This window comes from Lepidochelys olivacea (assembly GCF_965140295.1).
Source record: "Lepidochelys olivacea isolate rLepOli2 genome assembly, chromosome: 14".
NCBI classification, from domain to species: domain Eukaryota; kingdom Metazoa; phylum Chordata; order Testudines; family Cheloniidae; genus Lepidochelys; species Lepidochelys olivacea.
This window is the reverse complement of record NC_140424.1, coordinates 42,749,832-42,775,501: the sequence shown is the minus strand read 5'-3', so window position 1 is coordinate 42,775,501 and position 25,670 is coordinate 42,749,832.

Sequence of the window (25,670 nt, the reverse complement as noted above, 5' to 3'; positions counted from 1 at the left end):
TTCCATTGTTTCCATTTTGCGGGGAACTTTTTTAGGTTTCTCTTTGATCAAAACAATTTAGTAAATTAGACATGAATTCACAAAAATGTTTCACTCGCCTTGAATCTGCGTTTTTAATTGAAAACTAGTTTTCACCCAGCTCTAGACTTAAGGTTGTTTAAAAAAGTGGATTGGGGAATATGAAGATGGGACCACTGCTCTCGTCTCTTTTTGAAATGTTTAAAATACTATATAAACATAAAGGGCTTGTCTACACTACTGCTTAAATCAATGTCAGTTACATCGCTCGGTGTGAAAAAGCCACCCCCCTCCCCGAGCGACAACAAGTTACATCAACTTAAAGCGATGTCTACACCAGGCTATGTGGCAGGAAACACTCTCCCACCAGCAACGCGCACACCTCTTACTGTGGTAGAGTCATTAGGCTGAAGGGAGAGCCCTCTCCCGTCAGCATAGCGTGTCTTCACCAGACGCGCTGCAGCAGGGCAGCTGTACCAGTCCAGCTGCGCCGATGGAGCACAACAGCGTCACCAGCCCTGACGCTTTTAAAAAACATTCTGTTAGCTGCTCTGCTCCCTCCCTCCTGCACTTTTACACTTCGACGTTTACACATGTTTACACCGAGAAGAGGGCAGGAGAACAAGGGACAGGTAAGAAAGGAGAGGAGACAGCATAGAAGGTGCATAGGGGGCTTAAAATGGAAGCAGGAAGGGGGATGAGGAATAGAAATGAAACAGTTTTTCAAACTTCACTCACAAAGAGGCTTTTTTAAAGCACATTCTGATTCTGCTGGTGGGATTGTTGTCCATCAGTAACAGAAAGGGAAGTGGCAAGTATCATTCTTTTATAAGACAGAAGTCATGTTATTCCTGAGTGTTGCCTGCCAGGCACAAGGAGAGTGGGACTGAAGTGCCCTGAGCTTGCTACCCTTACACAATGGCCACAAATCAGATGTCAAGAATTATAACATTCATAAAACAGTCGGAGAACACTTCAATCTCTCTGGTCATTCGATCTCTGACCTAAAAGTCGCAATATTACAACAAAAAGACTTCAAAAACAGACTCCAAAGAGAGACTGCTGAATTGGAATTAATTTGCAAACTGGATACAATTAACTTAGGCTTGAATAGAGACTGGAAGTGGATGAGTCATTACACAAAGTAAAACTATTTCCCCATGTTTATTCCCCCCTCCCCTTCCTCAGACTTTCTTGTTAACTGCTGGAAATGGCCCACCTTGATTATCACTACAAAAAGTTTTCTCCCCCCACCCCCGCTCTCCTGCTGGTAATAGCTCATCTTAAGTGATCACTCTCCTAACACGGCTGTTACTCTGAAACCTCTCCTTATAGTGTGTATGATAACACCCATTTTTTCATGTTCTGTGTGTATATAAATCTCCTCACTGGATTTTCCACTGAATGCATCCAGTGAAGTGAGCTGTAGCTCACAAAAGCTTATGCTCAAATAAATTGGTTAGTCTCTAAGGTGCCACAAGTCCTCCTTTTCTTTTTGCAAATACAGACTAACACGGCTGCTACTCTGAAACCTACCCTTACACTGAGGTACTCTACTGCATTGCACCAATATAATGTGTTGTGTCCATAGGCCGATATGTGAAGAACAAAATACTTTATTTAAAAAACAGCCTCAAACTCTGACCTCAGGCCTGTGTTCTAGGCTGGTGTTTGTGTCAGCTGCACTGGAGAAATCTATACCACAGAAGCCTCAGCAATGACCAAAGCCTGCCTGATCATTGACTCATTTTGTTCTCTTTTCCTGTGTGATCACTAAACATAACGATTCTGCTGGCGTCACCACATGCTCTTTATTTCAGATGCATTTTGTAAAGAGACCTCTTATTCTGCATCCTCCGGAAAAGTGAAACTGTTATGGAGGATGAAAAAAACGTTGTTAGAAGCAGAGTAATTGAAATACCTCAAAAAAGGTGTAAAGGAGTCTGAATGAGATGCATTAAGTTAAGTACCCAATTATTCCTATTGAATTTCAGTGGGATTCGAGCGCTTAAATCTCAGGCTCAGATGAAAATCTCCTAAATTTGTTCTTCGTTGTTTATAAAACGTGCGTGAATTTGTTCTCATGAAAGGGGGGCGTCTTTCAGGGCTGTCTGAAACTACTACCAAACAGGCTGTTGCGGTACAAGCCTCCGTGTCACAGGGCACTGTCTGCCGTCTAACTCTGACCACAGAACCTGCTACTGCTCTGTCAACCCTGGGATGTTTAAGTATGACCTGTTGAAAAAAAAAAAATGGTTACTCACCTTCTTGTAAGTAGAAAAGGAGGACTTGTGGCACCTTAGAGACTAACCAATTTATTTGAGCATAAACTTTCGTGAGCTACAGCTCACTTCATCAGATGCATACTGTGGAAAATACAGAAGATGTTTTTATACACACAAACCATGAAAAAAATGGGTGTTTATCACTACAAAAGGTTTTCTCCCCCTCTCCCCCCTCCTGCTGGTAATAGCTTATCTAAAGTGATCACTCTCCTTACAATGTGTATGATAATCAAGGTGCACCATTTCCAGCACAAATCCAGGTTTTCACTTCAACAAGAGACTGCTGAATTGGAATTAATTTGCAAATTGGATACAATTAATTTAGGCTTGAATAGAGACTGGGAATGGTTGAGTCATTATAAAAAGTAACCTATTTCCCCTTGCTTATTCCTTTCCCCCCCAACTGTTCCTCAGACGTTCTTGTTAAACCCTGGATTTGGGGGGGGGTGAGGGCGAGAGAAAACCTTTTGTAGTGATAAACACCCAATTTTCATGGTTTGTGTGTATAAAAACATCTTTTGTATTTTCCACAGTATGCATCCGATGAAGTGAGCTGTAGCTCACAAAAGCTTATGCTCAAATAAATTGGTTAGTCTCTAAGGTGCCACAAGTACTCCTTTTCTTTTTGCGAATACAGACTAACACGGCTGTTACTCTGAAACCTTCTTGTAAGTGTTGTTCTTCGAGATGTGTTGTTCACGTCCATGCCAATCAGGTGTTTCCTTTTAAAAAATTAGGAGATTTCATCTGACCCTGAGATTTAAGCACTCGAATCCCACTGAAATTAAATAGGAATTGGGTACTTAACTCCCTTAGGCTGCTTTGAAATCTCAGTCTAGACGCAAAAAGCCATATACTATTAAAGTCACCGTAAAGTTGCAGTTTAAGTGAGCAAGAGGCAGGAAGGGCAAACGTGTTTCTACAGCACAAAGCAATATGATGGGGAGCGTTTGTATGTACATTATTTTGGTATTTTAAGATCCTTCACAGTGAACATTGGAGCACCCAACTTTTCATAGGTCTATATGCTCCCCCTCCCCCCAAACCTTGCAAGATAGAACATTATATGTGATTATGTTCTATATACTGACACAATCTCCCCCTCCACAAAAAAATTCTGAAATGACGCCACTGTATTAGAGTAAGTAGCATATAGCTGGAAACAAAACTGTACGATTATTCAGCAAAACCATGAGGTCTGGGAACATGTAATTTGTGAGCAGAGCAATTAGTGAAAAAATGATGCGGATGTTTAGCAAAGGCAGGTGGGTAATAAGGGGGAAGAATTTGTGGTTAACAAGATGATGCACAAAAGAGATTTTGTTAGCTGTTAATTACTTCACTATGGCGCTCGCAGAAGTGGTAACAAAAATTGTCATCTGATTTTGTTTTCTCCAGTAGGTTTCAAAACAAGTTCTCATCTTGCAAACATTTATGCAGATGTTTCGCTTTCCGCATGTGAACAGTCCCACTGGCATCAAGAGCAGTATGCACATGCTTTAAGGTAAACATGCAGAAGAGCTTGCAGAATCAGGGCCTAACTCTCTGTAAAAAGGTAGCTGGGCTCAGGGGCTTGCAGTATCAGAAGTCTGAAGTGTTAATTGTGCTGGTGAAAGGCTCAGTTTCCTTTCTTGTACAAACCAGCAAGCAAACAGCAGAAAACTGTGCCGGGCTATCTTTAACTCAGCGTGGGTTGTGACACCCACTCTCATGGAAAATACAAAATAAAAAACAGAATTTGAGGGACAACATTAAAAAGTTTAGACCAACATCTATCATCTCTGGAAACTGATGTAGTCCAGTAAAGAACATCACATAGATTCTTAATCTCTGTAAAATAAACATCTCTACCTTTTTAAAACCCAAAATAAACAAACAGTGACCCCCCAACCCCCTACGTCTAGTGTCACAATTCACGTTTACGAAGGACAGCAAGAGCAGATCCAAAAGCAGCAGGCATTGCCACAGTGGGCTGGGGAAGGGGAAGAGGTGGGGCCCAGCTGGAAGGACCCCCTCTCCCCCCTGCCCAATACCTCTAGAACCAGAACTGTGCAGGAGCGATCTCTCCCACCGCAACCTACAAGAGCACCAGGACCCATGCAGCAGCAACCCCCCACCCCGAGCCATGATGTGGGGCTGGGGAAAGAAAACGTCCATGGAGGAACTAGTCCCAGAGGCCAAAGAGACAGTAGCCTGCAGGAGCAGATGCAGAAGCTGCCTCAACAAGTGCTACAGCAGGGACTGGTTTGCTCCAATGCCTTCCCTTCAGCCTCACCCCATCTTGCTTCCATGTTCCTCGCTTTCCTTCCCTCCCTCTCCTATGCCCCTTCGCCCCCTTCCTTTGTCTGTTCAGCAGCTAATCCCCTCCTAACTAAACCCCACCCAAGGAACACAAATTACTGGGGCAGTAGCAGGATATTTCCAGGCCATCACATTCGTTTACTGTGCTTGTCTGTTATGCCCGTTCCCTGTCCTGTATATTTAGACTGTTAAGGTTTTGGGGGCAGGGACAATCAGCTCTATTTGTACAACACTTGCTACAGCGGGGGGCCCATTCTACCTGTCAGAAATACCTATATGGAACCCATGATCATCATAGGTCTGAACTGCTGTTTAGCGGAGCATGACATGTAGTATACAGCCCAAGCCTTATTCAGGCAAAGCTCTCAGAAGAAGACGGCCATTTAAAAAAAAAAAAAAAGGCCTTAAGGTTACTATGTATTTGTACATGAAAAACACATGTGATGTGCAGAGGATCTTTGCTCATACCCATCACGTAGTTCTATCCAATTCATGTATAAAAGCATTTGTTTGGATGCACAGATTTTGGCTGCCATGCATGAAACATATTTAGCACCCAAGTAGCAAGGCCACTTTGGACACTGTAGTGAGGTGGTGTGGTTCCCTGCCGCCCTGGAGAGAGATGAGCCCCAGTGCATCAACAGAAGGAAAGAGAGCTCATTCAGATCCTGGCTCACATATCATATGCCTTTGGAGCACGCGGAGCGGGGTGAGCATAGGCGCCGACTCCGTGGGTGCTCCAGGGCTGGAGAACCCACGGGGAAAAAATGGTGGGTGCTGAGCACCCACCAGCAGCCCTGCTGATCAGTTCCTCCGCCCACCTTGGATCAGCTGTTCCATGGCATGCAGGAAGCACTGGAAGGGAGGGGGAGGAGCGAGGGCAGGTGCGATTAGGGGGCGGAACTGGGCAGGAAGAGGTGGGGTGGGGGTGGAGTGGGGCGGGGCCTGGAGCAGAGCCGGGGGGGGTCGAGCACCCCACAGCACATTAGAAAGTTGGCGCCTCTGGGGGAAAGAGAATAAATGGCTGTGTAGTCCAAGGGTTAGGACACCCACTCGGGACGTAGGAGACTCATGGTCCAGTCCCCCTGCTCCAATGAATATTTATTTATCCACCGTGGAACAGCTTCAACAGGAGAGACTTAGGGACCCTCTCCCCATCAGACTATCCCCTAGCTCAGTGGCTGGTGCATACTCCCAAGAGACCCCTCTTCATATCCCTTCTCCCCCTCAGGCAGAGAGGGACATTGAACCTGGGTCTCCCACATTCCAGGTGAGTGCTCCACCCACTGGGCTAAAAGTTATAAGGTGGCTGCCGCTCTCACCTCCAGTGCTGCCCACATCTTGAATGGGAGCCTATGTGAGAGGCAGCCCCTGAGCACACTTACCAGATCAGGCCCTGCATGTGAGCTAGATGGGCAAACACCTACCTACCCTGGGTCGTGGATTGTGTGGGGACTTAGGCGGGAGCTCGGCATCCTGACACCTCCAGTGAGGCAGCACGGCCTATGCTCAGAGGCAAAAGCACCTAGGGAATTTTTCCCATGAAAAGGTAGGTGTCTGCAGTGCTTGGTGGGAGTGTTGTGGATCTCTGTGGAGCCTAAAACTGGGAGTTAGGTGTCTAATTCTGGGGTCTGCGTGTCTAAATACCTTTGTGAATCTGCGCCTATGTCCACTCCTAGTAATCACAGAATATCAGGGTTGGAAGGGACCTCAGGAGGTCATCTAGTCCAACCCCCTGCTCAAAGCAGGACCAACCCCCAACAATGAACAAACAACAAACAATAGTGATTTTGAGCAGCGTGAAGGCAAACACCTAGAGCTTAATCCCTCCCATTTTCAAAGGCTCCCACTTGTGTTAGGTCTATTTAAAAAAGCATCTAACCCTGTTTTCCAAAGGGGAACAGGTAAGGGAGGAGGAAGTGTAGGATAGCCACATCTAAGGGCTTGTCTACACTCTGATGTTGTTGACAAAACTTTTGTCTTTCCCAGGTACTTAAAAAAGCCCCCCTCAAGAGACAAAAGTTTTGCCGATGCAAGTGGCAGTGTGAATGTGGCTTGCTCCTGCCAACAAAGCTAACGCCGCTCGCGGGACTGAAGTATTTTGTCGGCAAAAGTGCCGACAAAATACCGACAGAGCATTCACACACGCTGACTTTTAGCGACAAGGCTGTAACACAGCCTAGTTGCTAAAAGCTGCATAGTGTGGACAAGCCATAAGAGTGAATAACATGATGGAGTTGTGTGTCTGGCTTCATTACACAATCATTACCTGTATGATTCTTTGGTTTAACTTTATATTGTGTGGTCAGAAAACAATCTTCATGCATCGTGAAGTTCTGTCTAATCGGATTAACAATGTCTAAATATTGCTCTTCTATCTGCAGCTATAACTTGTCTACATTTTCCAGTGGTTTCTCAGTTCAAACCCTTGATGAGAGGTCACTGTTACCACAGGCCTACTATATCCTAAGTTGGACAGTCTTAGCGTGGGCTTAGCTACTCCTTCATATCTAATAATTTAACAGAACATAAAAAGATGCAAGCTGAACAGGGTTTCACAGCCACCCGTCTCAAAGAGGGACTCAAGGTAGAATAACTATTGTACTCAGCATTTCTGTAGTACATTTTTTCAGAGAACTGACTAATTACAATTAAATGTAGTATTTAGTACTAATAAATAATATCCTATCCGGAGCCCTCAGAGGGCTTTATAAACACATGTTAAATCCTCTCAATGGCTTTATGAATAGGTAAATATCTCCATTTTACAGATGGGGAAACGGAGGCAGAGAGACATGATCTGTCTAAAGTCACACAGGAAGTCTGTGGCAGGGCTGGGAGTCATACTAATGTTGCTTGACTAAGTCTATGTTTAACCATAAGATGATCCTTCAGCAAATGCTCAAACAGTTCCCTCTCAAAATAAACTGCAGGTGCTTAGGATAAACCAACAACTTGATGAGGATAAAACAATGAAATTACTTTATATTTTTATAAAAATATAATTTGATGTAAAGAATCTTCATGTTAGAAGCCAATGAATAAGTTTTAAAAAAACATTATTTGACAGGTGTGAGACAAATAACTTCCTAGTAATGTATAAAGACTTTATACCTGAATGCTTGTCAATTGTATTAAACCAGAAATGAATTTAAAGAGGAAACCAAAATTAAGTCATGTTGCAGCAATACAGCTGTAAAGAAGAGGCAATTCAGGTCACTTATTTTAGATCTTATTTGCCTAAACTTCAAAGCCTTACGAGTGCAGCTGTACACAAAAGTGTACAATTGCAAAATTAGTTTGTGCATACAATTCCCACAGTTGCATGTGTAACTGTGGCAATACGTCAATGCTAATTTTGTTGCTTAACCCATTCCTAAGTATTTCTGTAATGGTGCCCCTAAAGGCCCCAGTCATGTTAGGCATCGTACACATAAGACAGTAGCTCTGTGAGGTAGGAACTTTCATCACCAGCAGCCTGACAACAGGTAGATTAAACAAATAAATGGGGGGAAGGGAGGGGAGGGGAGGGGGGAGGTAAGCAGCAAAACAATCTTTGTTAGCTTAATAAATAGCCGTGATAAATTATCTGAGAGCATGTAAGACACAGTCTAAGGACCCTCAACTCCCACTGAAGTCAGTGGGAGCTATAGGTGCTCAGTATCTTTTAAAAAGAAAAGGAGGACTTGTGGCACTCTAGAGACTAACCAATTTATTTGCTCAGATTCTTTTTGCGAATACAGACTAACATGGCTGCTACTCTGAAAAGTATCTTTTAAGACGGGGCAATTAGGGACTCATACAGACCTCAGAGTAGTCAGTAGGGTCACAAAGATATTTAGGTTCATTACTTCCATTGAAACCAGTAGAAGTTGGGGGACTAATACCTTTGAGGATCTGGGCCTGGGAGACTATGGGTTTTGGAAGCACATATACTTAACTCCTTTAATGATAATCTGCCCAAAAAACGGAGAGGAAGAGGTGGCAAAAACCTGCCAACTGACCATTGACTGGTCTTCTGGTACATTACGTCAGTGTGTTAGATGCAGTACTATACATATTGTAAGAGACTAGTTGCAGATGATACAAAATTACTCAAGACAGTTAAGTCCAACACTGGCTGTGAAGAGTTACAAAGGGATCTCACTAAACTGGGTGACTGGGCAACAAAATGGAAGATGAAATTCAGTGTTTGTAAGTGAAAAAGTAATGGACATTGGAAAAATAATCCCAACTATACATACAAAATTATGAGATCTAAATTAGCTGTTACCATTCAAGAAAGAGATCCTGGAGTCATCGTGGGTAGTTCTCTGAAAACATCTGCTCAATGTGTAGCGACAGTCAAAAAAGCTAACCATGTCCGAAACCATTAGGAAAGGGATAAGTAATAAAATACAAAATGTCATAATACCTCTATATAAATCCATGGCATGCCCACACCTTGAATACCATGTGCAGTTCTGGTCACCCCATCTCAAAAAAGGTACATTAGAACTGGAAAAGGTGCAGACAAGGGCAACAAAAATGATGAGGGGGATGGAACAGCTTCAATATGAGGAGAGATTAAGAAAACTGGGGCTGTTCATCTTAGAAAAGTGATGACTAAGGGCTGGAGGTATGATGGGGTCTATAAAATTGTGAATGGTGTGGAGAAAGTGAATAGGGAACACAAGAACTAGATGTCACCCAATGACATTATTAGGCGGGTTTAAACCAAAAGGAAGTACTTCTTCATGCAATACCCAGACAACCTACAGGACTCATTGCCAGGGGATGTTGTAAAGGCCAAAACTACAAAAAATAATTACATAAATTCATAGAGAATAGGTCCATCAATGGCTATTAACTAAGATGATCAGGGACACAACTCTGTGCTCCAGGTGCCCATAAGTCTCCAGCTGCCAGAAACATCTGGCATTGGCCACTGTCAGAGACAGAATGCTGGGCTAGATAAGCCATTGGTCTGACCCTGTATGGCCATTCTTATGACTAGGCTTGGAAAGATTAGATTCTTATCAATAAATGTCAGTAAACATAGATTTCACCATACCCACACACACAAACTGACCCCAAAAATATTTCCAATCAATAATAATCAAAATTTACAGATAGACAAAGTAATTGGGGCTTCAGAACAAGAGTTTGATTTAAGGATATTTACTTTGAATACTGTGACATATGGTACTGACAATATGTTTTAACAGTTATAAAGCTTTAACTTTTTGAATCTCAACATCTACTGTCATTAAATAATTGTCTGACCTTCTGCAATAGTTTCCTACAACTGTGAAAATTTAAATCGATAAAAATGGAAAAATGCTTAAAAATAAATGTTGAATTATCTGTCAAAATTATTAAAAAGACGGTTACTCACCTTTGTAACTGTTGTTCTTCGAGATGTGTTGCTCATATCGATTCCAATTAGGTGTGTGCGCACCGCGTGCACGATCGTCGGAAGATTTTTACCCTAGCAACACCCGGTGGGTCGGCTGAGGCGCCCCCTGGAGTGTATACCCCGAATATATGCCCCAACCGACCCAGCGCCCCCTCAGTTCCTTCTTGCCGGCTACTCCGAGAGAGGGGAAGGAGAGCGGGTTTGGAATGGATATGAGCAACACATCTCGAAGAACAACAGTTACAAAGGTGAGTAACCGTCTTCTCTTCTTCGAGTGCTTGCTCATATTGATTCCAACAAGGTGAATCCCAAGCCTTACCTAGGCGGTGGGGTCGGAGTGAGATGTCGCGGAGTGTAGAACTGCTGAACTAAATGCCGCATCACCTCTTGACTCCTGGACTATCGCATAGTGGATAGCAAAGGTATGTACCAATGACCAAGTTGCTGCTCTACATATCTCCTGAATTGGTACATGACCCAGGAAAGCGGAGGACAAAGCTTGAGCCCGGGTGGAGTGGGTAGTAAGGTGTGTAGATGGGACACCAGCCAAATCATAGCACGCACGGATGCATGATGCTGTTATCCAGGACGAGATGAGCTGTGAGGAGACCGGGAGGCCTTTCATCCGGTCTACCACAGCAACAAACAGCTGAGTTGTTTTCCTAAAGGGTTTCGTTTGCTCAATGTAAAAGGCGAGGGCTCTGCAAACATCTAGGGAGTGCAGCTGTTGGTCCCATTGAGAGGCATGCAGCAGGAGGGAAGATGGGGAGGAAGATGTCTTGGTTGACATGGAAGGCAGAGACCACGTTAGGAAGGAAGGACGGGTGTGGTTGCAGCTGTACCTTGTCCTTGTGGAACACCGTGTAAGGTAGTTCCGATGTGAGGGCTCTAAGCTTGGACACACACCTCGCTGAAGTGATAGCTACGAGGAAGGCTGTCTTCCAGGAAAGGTACAGGAGCGAGCAGGTGGCCATTGCCTCGAACGGGGCACCCATGAGTCTGGATAGGACCAGGTTGAGGTCCCACGTAGGGACCGGATGCCGAATTTGCGGGTACAGGCATTCCAATCCCTTGAGGAACCTGCTGACCATGGGATTGGAGAAGTCCAAGCGCCCATTTTCGCCCAGGTGGAAGGCTGAAATCACTGCTAGGTGTACTCTGATGGATGAAACTGCCAGGCCCTGCTGTTTCAAGGACAAAAGGTAGTCCAAGATGGTAGGTACTGACACCTGCAGGGGGGCCATATCACCCAGAGCACACCAGCAGGAAAAACGCTTCCACTTGGCCGAATACGTGGATCTGGTAGAGGGCTTTCTACTACCCAGAAGGATCTGTTGCACCGAGTGGGAGCAACGTATCTCAGATTGAGTTAGCCATGCAGCATCCACACTGTGAGGTGGAGGGATCACAGGTTGGGATGGCAGAGTCGTCCGTGTTCCTGCGTGATCAGGTCCAGCCACAACGGAAGTGGAATTGGAGTGACCACCGACAGCTCTAGGACAGTGGTGTACCAGTGCTGCCTGGGTCACGCCAGGGCGACCAAAATTAAGCAGGCTCTGTCCCTGAGCAACTTGAGCAGGACCCTGTGGACTAATGGGAATGGAGGAAAGGCGTAACACAGGTGGTCTTTCCACGGTATTAGGAAGGTATCTGACAGGGAACCTGGGGAGCATCCTTGGAGAGAGCAGAACACCTGGTACTTCCGATTCTCGCGAGAGGCGAATAGGTCTATGTGGGGAAATCCCCACTTCTGGAAGACAGAGTGGATGACGTCCGGGCGAAGGGACCACTCATGAGCCTGGAAGGATCTGCTGAGGCGGTCTGCTAAAGTGTTCTGGACTCCTGGGAGAAAAGACGCCACCAGATGAAACACCTGTGTGGCGGGTAAATCACTATGTGGAAATACGTGTCCTTCATGTCGAGGGCGGCGTACCAGTCTCCAGGGAAGGAATAATGGGGGGGGGGGAGGGAAGCAAATTGAAGGCTGTATCCACTTTCCACCATGCATAGGACCCAGCTGTCTGACGGTATATGAGACCACGCACGGAGGAAATGGGAGAGGCGGTTGTAGAAAGGCGGGGAAGGATCCTAGAAGGAGACTGGTGCTCCGCCCTCGGTCACACCTTCAAAAGTTTTGTTTGGGTCCTGCTGATGGTTTGGGGGGACCCTGGTTCTGGCCCGTCTGCTGACCAGACTGTCTCTGCCTACCACCTTGGCCACATCTTCTAAAGAAGTCCTGTCTGGGCCGGCGGTTGGGGTAGATGCGCTGTGGTTGGGGTCTGAAGGGCCTACGTTGCATTACCGTGGTATGCATGCCCAGTGAGCGCTTGATGGCCCAGTTGAGTCCTTCAGACTCTGAAGCCTGGAGTCTGTCTTCTCCAAGAACAGACCCTGGCCATCAAAGGGTAGGTCCTGTAAGGTCTTCTGGAGTTCAGGTGGGAGACCGGAGACCTGTAGCCAGGAGATGCAGCATATAGTTACTCCTAAGGCTAGAGTCCTAGCTGCCAAGTCCGCCACATCTAACGATGCTCGTAGAGACATTCTGGCTACCTTCTTGCCCTCCTCTACTAAAGCCCCGAACTCCTCCCTGGACTCTTGAGGATAAGCTCCTTGAACTTCTGCATCGAGTTCCAGGTATTATAATTATATCGGCTCAAGAGGGCCTGCTGGTTAGCCACTCTGAGCTGCAAGCCACCAGTAGAGTATATTTTGCGCTCAAATAAATCCAGGCATCTAGCGTCCTTGGATTTAGGCGCGGGGGCTTGTTGGCAGTGTCTCTCCCTCTTGTTAACGGACTGTACAACGAGGGAGCACAGCTGGGGATGAGTATACAAGTACTCAGAGTCTTTGGAGGGGACAAAATATTTCCTCTCCACCCCCTTTGCAGTAGGAGGAATAGATGCCAGAGATTGCCATAGTGTAGTGGCATTAGCCTGAATAGTCCGAATAAAGGGCAAGGCTATTCTGGATGGTGTGTCGGCAGACAGAATGTCCGCTACCGGATCCTCTACCTCCACCATCTCCTCCACCTGGAGGTTCATGTTTTGTGCCACCCTGTGGCACAGCTCCTGGTGGGTACGGAGGTCTATAGGTGGGGGGCCAGAGGAGGACGTACCTGCTACCACCTCGTTTGAGGAAGATGAGGAGGATACACCCGGGACTAACAGGTCCTGGGGAAGGTCTTGCTGGGGAGGGTCTGGTTGCCCTAGGTCCATTACGCTAGGGGCGTGGGCCTGAACTGGGGGCAGGGCAGTCACCTCTGAGCCACCCGGGGGAGGGCGACTCATGGTGGCCTCTGGTACACAGGGCTCCGAGTGGGCAGAGCGAGAAGCCCCCAAGGGGACACCCTGGGCCTGACGGTAAGCCCAAGGAGTCCAAAAGGACCATCGTGGAGGACCTTGACCAGGGTCCTGGCCCTCATCCTGCCATTGGCTAGCGCCGTCCACCTCTTGGTCCTGGACGTGGTAGCCACTTCCTGCTTGAGATGACCTCGAGGCAGAGCGGGACGGCCAAGGTGGTGCCGAGTACGTTTGCGGTGCTGTCTTGGCATGTGGTACCACACTGCACCAGGGAGATGGAGATCGGTGTTGAGATCCCGATCGGGACCATGATCCCGATTGGTACCGGTGGCCATATCGGTGCCTGGAGCCGGATCTGGACCTCGGCGAAGATCTATGGGTGGATCTGCACCAGGATCGACTCCGAGTAAATTGGCGCTCAGACCGGCGCCGTGGTCAGTGCCGGGAGCTGGACCGGTACCGACCGTACAGCAAAGAAGAGCTTCGTGAGGCGGAGCAGCGCTGCGAGTGCCACCGGTGCCGAGATGGTGATTGCTGCCGGGACTATGAGCGGTGCCGTGAACGAGACCGGCGTCTGGATCGGGACGATGACCGGGACCGGGATCGGTGCTCTCCTATCTCGCTCTGCGATGGAGGGTGTAGCATGGAGGGCTTTCCTTTTGAGGGAACAGCCCGTACCGGCGGCACTGGAGGCTGCGATGGTCCAGGCTCGGTGAGCGCAATCAGGTTGCGCGCCGCAGAGAATGTCTCCGGAGTAGACGGTGGCCTAAGCTCAACCACGGTGCGCACCGGGGAGCTTACATGCACCGGACTCAACGGCCCTTGCGGCGCCGGAGTCAACGGTGAAGCGGTGGGTGCCTTTGCCAGTCGCTCCAACACTGGACGCGGCTCCGAGGGAGGCACAGGTGGCTCCAGCGACTGCAAAGGGGCAGCATGTTCCTCGTGCTGCCTCTTCGGTCCCGGAGACAGGGAGCAACGCCGCGCTGGTAGGGGTGCCGGAGACAATCGGTGCTGGGAGTCTTTGCCAGCGTCCGGACATTGCGCTGAGCCTTCCGGTGCTGCAGGCGTGCTCCGAACCAACAAAGTCGGCGCCGGGTCTCAGCGAGGGGCCGAGGACATCGCGCTAAGTGCCGCTTCCATAAGGAGCTGCCTCAGGCGAAAGTCCCGCTCCTTTTCAGTCTGAGGTTTGAAAGCCTTGCAAATGCAGCACTTGTCAGCTTGATGCGATTCCCCCAGGCACTTCAAGCAGGAGTCATGGGGGTCTCCCGTAGGCATTGGCTTAAGGCAGGCCGAGCAGGGTTTGAAACCCGGAGACCTAGGCATCAGCCCGGGTACCAGGATGGAGGGAAGGGGAAAAGCCCCTTACCCCCCTATTACTATTTACACTAAGAACTATAACTACTAACTACTTACTAACGAACTATTAACAACTATTTAAAACTCTTTACAACTATTAATGAGTGCTAACAAGAGAAGCTAGGGAAAGTGGAGTTCAGCTAAGCCGCTCTCCACAGTTCCAACGACCGTCACAGTTCGGTAAGAAGGAACTGAGGGGGCGCTGGGTCGGCTGCGGCATATATTTGGCGCCATGAAGGCGCCACTCCAGGGGGCGCCTCAGCCGACCCACCGGCTGTTGCTAGGGTAAAAATCTTCCGACGATCGTGCACGCGGCACGCACACACCTAATTGGAATCGATATGAGCAAGCACTCGAAGAAGAACATAAGAATCAAATTCTGTCAAGCCTAAGTCTGACCATTTCTTTTGTTAATATTGTAAGGGGCATAGGCAGTGTATCCTTTCTGTATATACAGCACATCTCAGTAATGAAAAGTTAACTTTTGGTAATGATGTGGGAGGTGTTAAATGCACTGAAATAAATGAAGGTTTTTTCTAGCTTCCCTTGTGGTTTTCCCCTCTCCCCAATGTGTTTCTTTCATTCCCTGCTGATGATCTAGGAAAATACCAACATGTCGCAGTACAACATTAGAATACCCAGCGACTATTTTTATTCCAAAGAGACAATGACAATGTTTCACCCCAAAATGGATCTTTAGAGACAGTCAGTCTGTGTTGGTATGAAGTGACTAGGGGAATTTTGGGTGCTGGAAGCATCTCTCTGATGTTAGCTGTGTTAGCTGGGTATTTTGGGTAAGTAACACAGCCTGGATTGTGTTTTCATACCAGTCATACTGACTCTTCGTACTTATCACCACCACAAGAGGAGAGGCCCCTCAAACAGGATATTGCTAACAGTTCTGCTCAAAACCTCTGATCAACAAGCCCTTTAACTTTAAAGGGGCTACTGTGCCAAGTAATTTACTCCCAAAATCTGGGTACGTACTCCATCCAGCGTTGTAGCTTGGCTGCTGATGAGCCAGACAGGAGAAGGAGCACAACTAACAAACCCCACATTCAGAATCTGATATTGATACAATAAACGCACTAGTTCTCTGGTTAGCCACCGAGTCTCCCGACAAACAGGACAGGCAAGATCCACATTTCTAATATATAAAGGCAAATCCCCTCCACCCCACCCCGACTCCCATGTATTGAGGACTGCATTAGAATTGCAAGTGCTCTCTTCAACAGTAGGAGGTTCCTGGTCTTGTTTGCAGACAAGGAGCTCTGTGGCAAAGCATGTGAAAAAGCCAAAGTAAAGCAAGGTGGGTGAGTTGTGTCTCGCCACCATAGGGAGCAGCCTGTTTTCTCTCTGTGTGTTTTGGGTTCTTGTGTTATCATTCTCAATTCTAAGAAATAAAACAGTTACATTGCAACCTTCCAGCAAGAGTGGTTCTGTTTTCATTTATTTTTTCTGTGTATATGCTGTGAACATGCCCGCATCCATAATTTAACATAAAAGACCCCTTCAGACCTTCATGCACCTGAAAGCAGCAAGAAAGTGCTCACATTCAATACACTCCCCTCCACATTTACTTAGTTGTTACAAGTCACCTTTAACAGTGTCACTTTAACATCATGCAGAAAAGCCATAGAAATTTCCCTTAAAATTCTACAGAATCAGATTCTCCCCCTTTCTACTTTCAGTTGTACTGATTATGATGCACATTATTTGCTGCTTTATTGCACCCAGACATTACCATGCACTCCACAAAGATGCTTTTATTAAGTTTTCCACAGTCCCGGTCAGAAAGGTCAGGCCAGAGTACCTCTAAATGGCTCTGACTAAGATTCTGCCAGAGCAGAGGGCACCATTCACCTTGAGAATTTCCGGTTTCACTTGAAACAAATTCTGCATAAGTAGCATAACAAGTAATCTCAGATCCTGCAAGAGTTCTCCACACACTTGCTATGACTGGTGAGCAAGCCTATTACCATTATTTCTTAAAGCACTGAGGAGTACACTATTGTTAGGTCCTCAGTCCTACTAAACCTAAGATGCTCCAACACTCACTGATTTGAGACAGAGGGAAGAAAGAAAGGACAGGCTTCCAGTTAAAGCACTCGACTGGAGCTAGGAGATCTGAGTTCCATTACCACAGATTTTTAAAGTGTCCACTCTGTTCAGGTGCCTCACTTTCTGGTTTCCCAGCTTGAGGCATCTTGGTGTGTTTTCCAGAGGTGGTGATCATCCACCGCTGCCACTGACATTAGTGGGAGCTACTGGGTGCTCAGCGCTCTTGCAAACCAAGCCACCTAGCTTCTAAATCTATATAGACACCCAACTTTCGGCTCCTATTTTTGAAAAGTTTGGCCTAGATATAGTCTCAACTTCAATTCTCTATAGCAGCAGCAGCATCTAGTGGTCAGGCAGTACATTTTACTGACTACAGTACTAAATTGTTATTTCTATAGCACCATAAAACGTGGATAATAGTAGAGTAACAGACGCGGCCACTTTATCTAATATGACCTCCTGCATAACCCAGACTAGAGAACTTGAGATAGTAACTCCTGCATTCAGTGCAAATTATTTAACATAAAGGTCCCTCAAATTACTGTGTGGAAAGTGTTTCTTATTCAGTCCCCCCCACCCCCCAATCCAGCTGCCAAAGGGAACTGGGTGCAAATTCTGCCCCTGGAACTGGCTGCCACAAAAGAACAAATGCTATTGGCTGTCTAACAAGTAACCCCCGGAGGAAGAGCAATGGTGATTGTTCAAAGAATTCCCAATTCCGACAACCAGGAGGACATGGCAAACAAAAGAAAATGGTGCTTTTAAAACTGCAACTAGAGATCAGACACAAACTGACACAGCAACATCATTGGTTACTGGAATTAAAGGTTAGAACAAGCGTGGCTGACGTTGTAGTGTGGATGGGCACTCGCTGAGCAGCTGCTGCACCCTTCCAGACCTTCCCTCACTCTGTCATCACTGACTGACCCCCAGTAGAGACGTAGGTGGCAGCATATGGCCTCCTGCCACTGCTCTCTCAGGAACCCTACACCACACACCCGGCTCACCATCCCAAGCGCCAACCCTGATCTTGTCTGACCCCACAGCCACAGCCGAGGGCCGATTCCCATCTCCCTCCCCACTCACCGTTCGGAAAGCTGCACCTCTTGGCTTCACGGTGCCCATACTGCAGGGCTGGCAACAAAGGAGTCCGGGACAGGAGCAGGGGAGGGGAAGGTCACCACAGCAGCTTGAATGGGGTTGCAGGTACGAAGGAGGCAGCCAGGATTTTTGTGGTCACAGGCGGGTGGGATGGGGACAGGGAACCCAGTCACGGGTAGTTCAACGCTGTCAGTCTGTCTGTCTGTTCTGTGACAACTTTCCTCTTCTCGCCAGCCCCGTGGCACCCCGACTAACTGCCAGGTGGTTTCCCCCTCGCCTGGCTCTACCAGAAGCATCCTCCTTTGCTCCTCCAGGCCCCTGTGAGGTCTTGGACAAACTCTGCTGGGCTGTCTGCCCTTCACGAATGGCCAGAACTCCCCTTGCGGTGACGGATCCACTGCCCTCACGAGTGACACCCCCCCACCCCAGCTCTGAACCTGCCATCCCTAAACATGCGCACACCCTCCAATTTGCTCCCCATTCACTATTGACTCTGCTGTTTCCAGGCCCTCCTTCACATGGTGATCACAGTCTGCCTGTCCCCCCACCATCCCCTCCCTACACTAACTGCCCTGGCTCTCCCAGAGACCCCCCCCCCACTACCGTGATACCAGTGATTGTCTCCCCCCACCCCTACACACGCAGTAACTGCCCTGGCTCTTCCAGAACCTTCCACCCCCCCAGCAGTGATATACCACCAACTGTCTCCCCCCACCCCATAAACACTAACTGCCCTGGCTCTCCCAGAGGAACCCCCTGTGATACCAGTGACTGTCGCCCCCACCCCTACACACACATTAACTGCCCTGATTCTCCCAGAACCTTCCACCCCCCCAGCAGTGATATACCACCAACTGCCCCCCCCATAAACACTAACTGCCCTGGCTCTTCCAAAACACTCCCCCTGCAGTGATACTAATGACTCTGTCTCCCCCACCCCACCTCACCCGTAGTCACTTCCATTCTCTATCCACTGGTCTCCCCCTCACACACAGACAGATCCCAGATCTGTCAGAACCGTCCACCATGACCAGTCTTGTGGCTGTTCCCCCGTCACTACTGACCCACTGTTACTAAAACCTTCTGCACAGCGCCCCAGCGTGCCCCTCCTGAAACATGCCCGTCCCTCACTAACAGGCCGACCCTGGAACAACCTCCCCGCACTCTCTCCTCCTGTCCCTGTGGCAGCTGACCACCAGAACTAACTGCCCTGGACCTGCCAGAAGTACTTTCCCCCCCCTTCGCATGCTTCTGTAACTGCCAGCCTATTTCCTCCTCACAGAACCCCTGGGTCTTCCAGAACCTTCCACTGCACAGTTCAGGGCAACTGCCCCTGTGTTTCCCCTCACTGGTCCAGCAATGGCACCCCCAGCCCCAGTCTCAGGCTCCCCAGCCGTTGCCTTTCTTGGCTGGAGGGTCGTGTCTCACTCCCTTTGGAGCAGGGTAGCTCCAGGGTTTCTCTCCCCAGGGCAAAGATTTGACAGGATGGACTGGAAGTGGGTCATTTGCACACCCCTCACCCCACAAGTATTTCCTAGGAAATCCATTTCACAGGAATTGTCCTAGAAAGTCCTTTGAAGTTCCTCGTATCTCCCAGAGACTGCATTAACCCTGTCTTCCTGCTAAAGGAGTTCCATACAATCCCACTGTTGCCGACACCCAGTGCCGAGAGGCTGAACAACAGCTTGAGTGGTTCGTTACCCGGTGTGCTACACCCAATAATCACAACGGGGTGGAGAAGCAGAAAAGTGTATTTGCAGCTGCAAAAAGGTACAGGGAGAATAAAATCTCAAATCCTGCACACAGAGCAGGAAGTTACACAGGCTTTTATACATCCTTTTTCCCAGCATATTTATCCAATAGCAAGCTGCCCCAAGTATCCATATAGCCAGCCAATCCAGTTCCCAGCTAGTTCCCTGATTCTCTGTATCATTTGTTAAACTATACATAAAGCTGCTTTATTCAGCATTGTTCTTCCGTATCTCCCCTGTTTGGCCTTGCTTAGCTTCAGGCAGTCTGACTCTGCAACATATTGTTGCAGATTCTCAGCATAACTGCTGTGTGTGCCTCCAGGCTGGGGGGCCAAGGACACTTGGGCCTAGTACGCAGAGCTGCTGCAAGTGCCTCCAGGCGGGGGGGGGGGCAAGCACACCTGGGCCTAGTGCGAGGGGGCTTCATCGACACTCGTCGTCTTCCATCCCCTCGAGTTACCTAGTGGCCATGCCCCAGTGTCCCCAACACCACCATATAGTTCATCTACATTTGCGTTTTTAAAACAATGAACTCCAAAGATGTCAAACTTAATTCAGCCAGGGTTGTCCAGGATATTACAGGACATCATCATAACGGTCACAGCCACCATCCCCACTTTTGTCCCTGACAAAATACCAGTGTGTCTGTCCAGCCACAGACCCCACACTAACTGCTCTAGCTCTTCCAGAACCTTCCACGCCCCTCGCCCCTAATCACTGCCATTCCCCACCTGTCCATCTATCCCCTCTTCACAGACAGAGCCCAACTCTGCCAGAACCTTACACCACAAGCCCCCATTCCTGAATAACTGCCTGCTTGTCCATCTGTCTCCCCCTCACTGAGGCTCCCCCTAGAAACTTCTCCCACCATGTCCCTGAGTCTGACTAACTGCCAGTCTGTATCTCCTGCCCCACAGCTCCACCAGATCCGTCCTCCCATTACCCAGGAGGGCACTAAGAGGAAGAATAAGCCATTCAGTCCCCTCTACCAGCAGTCAGGCCTCCCTCCTCCTGCCTGGGAGAGCCCAGCACTTGTACCCCGCCTTGAGAGTGGCACTCCCCTTCCTGGTGACTGCTTTATGCTCTTGATGAGTAACCACCCGCAGCTGGAGTCCACCTCCTTCGCCCACTGCTATCTCTGCTCTGCTGTCAGACACCTGGGGACTTTCCCCACTGTTAGGCAAGAGTTAAAAATTCAGTTAGCAGCTGAGGCAGAAACCTACATAACTAACAAGCAGGCATACCAGAGGCCCAAGGACAATGGCAGCTGTAAACACTTGATAACTTAAATGGTCAGATGTCCGTCCAGTAACTCATCGTCTCAGTAAGGAAGAAAAGTACAAACCCTCCACAGCTCTCCAGATATCTGTGAACACTCACCCCTACCCCCACCCCTTGATATAATCAGGATGGTTTCTATGCTTATGTTCTGTTCCTGTCATTATCCTGTTAGGTGTTCTCTTTCTCTCTCTCTGAAACAATGTTTGTCTCTGTAAGTACAAGATAAATGCAAATGAATTGATAAAAAACTATATAACTGGTCACTGTAACACCATACTTTTGAAGCTATCAATCTTCCTGGCGCCGTGAATATACCTCTTCAGTATTGTCTGTGCTGCCTGACTCTTGGGGAAAAGAATCTCCTTGCTTCACATCACCATACTTGGGCAGCGAGATTTAACCCTTTCACCTCCCAAGGATACATCTACACAGTTGGGAACCATGCACTGAACCTAACATGAGTGAACACAGGCTGTGGAAAAAACTAGAATATAGCAAAGTCCCATTAGGCCCTGTTTGGGCACCCATGTGTCAGGATATCTGAGGGTTTTGTTGTGTGGACACAGAGCAAAAAGGACAGGGAATTATAGCATGGTGTATTCACCCTGTCCTCTAGTGTCTATGTCTTTTCGTGGCAAGACAGCTTGCATGCTCTAACAATCCCCAGAGTCTGTGTCGGTGAGGGCTTTTTGCTCCTGGCAGGTTCAACCATGCCGGATTGGTCTGTGGGGGCGGGCCAGACAAAACAGACACCCTGGTCCTCCAGTTTGGGGGTTAGGCACAGGGCTAACAGCCCCGTCCCGTAAAAAACAAAATATGTTACGGAAACAGTGACAGAGAAATCGACCATTACTGTGTGTGATGGCCTTCAGGAGTCAATGACCTGTATGACTGTCAGTGGTGAAAGCCAAAAGGAAGCCAGGGGCATGAAGACTGAAGCACTCAACACCACGACTAAAACCAAACTTGGTTTTTGGAACATACGGACAATGTACGAAGTAGGGAAGCTAGCTCAGGTCACAGCAGAGATGAGACACTACAGCTTACACATCCTGGGTGTCAGCGAGAGCAGATGAACGGGATCAGGAAGATTAACAACAGCCTCAGGAGAAACTTTCCTGTTTTCTGGACAGGATGATGGACAACACCACAAGGGTGTTGCCATCCTTTTGAAGAAAGGAGTGGAGCATTCCCTGCTTGAATGGAAATCCATCAGCAGCAAACTTATGAGAGCCAGACTGAAAGGGAAACATAATAATATAATCCTGATTCAGGGCTATGCTCCAACAAATGACAGTGATGAAGGAGTAAAGAACAAATTCTACCTTACACCACAGATGGAGTTAGAGAGAGTACCACACCACGACCTATCGACACGGGTGACCTGAATGCCAAGGTCCGTAAGGACAACACAAATAACGACAGAGCAATGGGAAGACATGGGTGTGACACCATGAATGAAAACGGAGAAAGGCTTTTTGATTTCTGTAATATGAATGACCTAGTCATCGGCGGAACCCTATTTGAATATCGTGAAATTCACAAGATGACATGGTGTTCTCCAAATGGTAGAGATAAGAACCAGATTGACCATATCATGATTAATGGCAACGCTCACTGGCAGATGTAAAAGTGAGAAGGGGTGCAGATGTTGGCAGCGACTACCACCTTGTGACGGCCTCCATCAAGCTAAAACTGAGAAGTGTGGGTCTCTATTTCAGAATGGAGAGAGGCAAATAGTCATGTACCCCAGGGGTCTGTTCTGGGACCAGTCCTATTCAACATATTCATAAATGATCTGGAAAAAGGGTTAAACAGTGAGGTGGCAAAATTTGCAGATGATACAAAATTACTAAAGATAGTTAAGACCCAGGCAGACTGCAAAGAGCTACAAAAGGATCTCTCAAATCTGGGTGACTGGGCAAGAAAATGGCAGATGAAATTTAATGTTGATAAATGCAAAGTAATGCACATTGGAAAGCATAATCCCAACTATACATATAAAATGATGGGGTCTAAATTAGCTGTTACCACTCAAGAAAGGATTCTTCTTGGATTCATTGTGGATAGTTCTCTGTCTGCAAAACAACCCAGTTGTTCATCGCTATAGTGGATCAAAAGAAAGGTGCGCCGGTTTCTTCCCAGCGGATATCTTCATGGATCACAGTGTGTATTCGCACTTGTTATAACTTGGCAAGTGTCCCTCCGCCTGCTGTTACGGCTCACTCCACGAGGGCTCAAGCCTCCTCTGAGGCCTTCCTGGCGCATGTTCCTCTCCAGGAAATCTGCAGGGCTGCCACTTGGGCTTCGGTGCACACCTTCACGTCGCACTATGCCATTGTCCATCAATCTCTTGATGACACGGCCTTCGGCAGGGTGATTCTTCAGTCTGCAATACCTTGACTCCGACCCCAGCTCCAAGGCAAGGCTTGGGAGTCACCTAACTGGAACGGATATGAGCAAGCACTCGAAGAAGAAAAAACGGTTACTCACTCTTTTTGTAACTGTTGTTCTTCAAGATGTGTTGCTCATATCCATTCCATTCCCCACGGCCTTTTCCTCTGTTGGAGTTGCCGGCAAGAAGGAACTGAAGGGTGGGGTCAGGCTGGCAGGGTCGTATATAGAGCGCCATATCGGCGCCACTCCAGGGGGCTCCACAGCTGGCCCAACGGACAGCTGCTAGGGAAAGTTTCTGACATCCGTGCACGTGCGCACACCTAACTAGAATAGATATGAGCAAGCACTCAAAGAAGTACCTGGTCAAATACCAAATGTGCTTTGCACATATATTTGCAAATGAACATAAGTCATTGTTGCATAAACACCCAGGGGAATCTTCCCACCACACCCTGCAACACAACCTTAACTCTGCCCTCTTTGGGTGATGCCCCAACACTCAGATAACACACAGTAGCACTCTACCCTCACAGATGCTCCAGGACACTCTGAGCACAAAACACATGAGCACTGTAGGACAAAGTATTTTAGGAGTCATGATAGATAATCAGTTGAACATGAGCTCCTAGTGCGACAGTGGCCAAAATGGCTAATGTGATCCATAGACGCATAAAGAGTGGAATCTTGAGGTGGAGCCAGGTGGTTATTTTACCTCTGGATTTGACACTGGTGTGACCACTGCTGGAATCCTGTGTCCAGTGCTCACAATTCACAAAGGATGTTGATAAATTAGAGAGGGGTCAGAGAAGAGCTGTGAGACTGATTAAAGGATTGGAAAACCTGCTTTATAGTGACAGACTCAAGGAGCTCAATCTCTTTAGCTTATCAAAGAGAAAGTTAAGGGGTGATTTGATCACAATCTGTAAGTATCTATATGAGGAACAGAAATTTGATAGAGGCCTCTTCAATCTAGCAGACAAAGGTCTAAGGGCTACAAGTTGACACTAGACAAATTCAGTCTTGAAATAAGGTGCAACAATGAGGGTAAATAACAATTGGAACAACCTACCAAAGGCAATGGTGGATTCTCCACTTTAAACCAAGATTGGATGCTTTTCTAAAAGATCCATTCTAGTTCAAACAGGGATTAATTCAGGGAAGTCTGTGATATGGAGGAGATCAGACTGACCACAGTGGTTCCTTCTGACCTTGGAATCCATTGAAGTCTAACACCTTCTCTTTGCTATGGCAAAACTTGGATTTAGGTCAGGTGCGTGGAACAGGCACTACCTACCCCAGCCTACACTCCAACACTGCACCTATGCCACACAAACCATCCCAAACTGGCTAGGTGTTACCATCACTTCACCCTTGCCCTGAAGGTTCCTTCTGAGACATTGCCTTCACTTACCCCTCACTAAGCCCAGGACACCACTGCCATGTCTGCCACCAGAGAGCTGACGAGCCCCTGGGCAATGAAACCTCTATGCCCTGCTACTCAGTGCTGAAATGAGGCAAACTTGATCCTCAGGATACACCTGCATCTCTCCTCAGATCTCCCCCATCCAATACAGCTACCCCTGACACAGCAAACACAGCTTGGAGGGCATGCAGACACATGTCAAGCCTATGGAACACAATGCCAACAATGGCACATTTTAGTCCTTCCTCGTGTCCGTTCATTACAGCATCCAGCTTTTTGGCCCATTCCCAGCCCAGAGCCCCCTCCTGCACCCCAAACCCTGGATCCCCAGCCCCAACCAGAGCCCTCACCCCCCTGCCCCAGCCCAATAAAAATGAACCAGGGTGGGGGAGAGTGAGCCACAGAAAGAGGTGGGTGGTGGAGTGAATGGGGGCAGGGCCTCAGAGAAGGGGCAGGGCAAAGGTATTCCGTTTTCTGCAATTAGAAAGTTGGCAACCCTATCCATCAGTGATCCTCTTTGTCTTCAGACAGCCCTCTGGTCAGGTCACGTTTAGTCTCACCCCTTTCAGGATAAGCCCCAGTTTAACTCAAGAGTCTCATGACCTCATGTCAGGTCAACAAGCCAGACCAGCGCCCGCATCCAGGGGCAGTCCCTTTCTCTGCCCAAAAAGCACCTTAGAGACTAACAAATTTATTAGAGCATCCGACAAAGTGAGTTGTAGCTCATGATAGCTTATGCTCAAATAAATTTGTTAGTCTCTAAGGTACCACAAATACTCCTTTTCTTTTTGCGAATACAGACTAACACGGCTGCTACTCAAACCTTTCTCTGCCCAGTGTTCCAGCTCAGGGCCTGTAGGAAGCAGCAAGAGTCTCTCTGGTCAAATCTCTTGCTTCTTCTCTGGGCTGCTGCCTATGTTGGCCTACCCTCTCTTGAGCAGGCTTGCATTGTCAGCAGGGGTTTGCCCTGGGGTCAAACCCAGTTCCCAACATAACAAA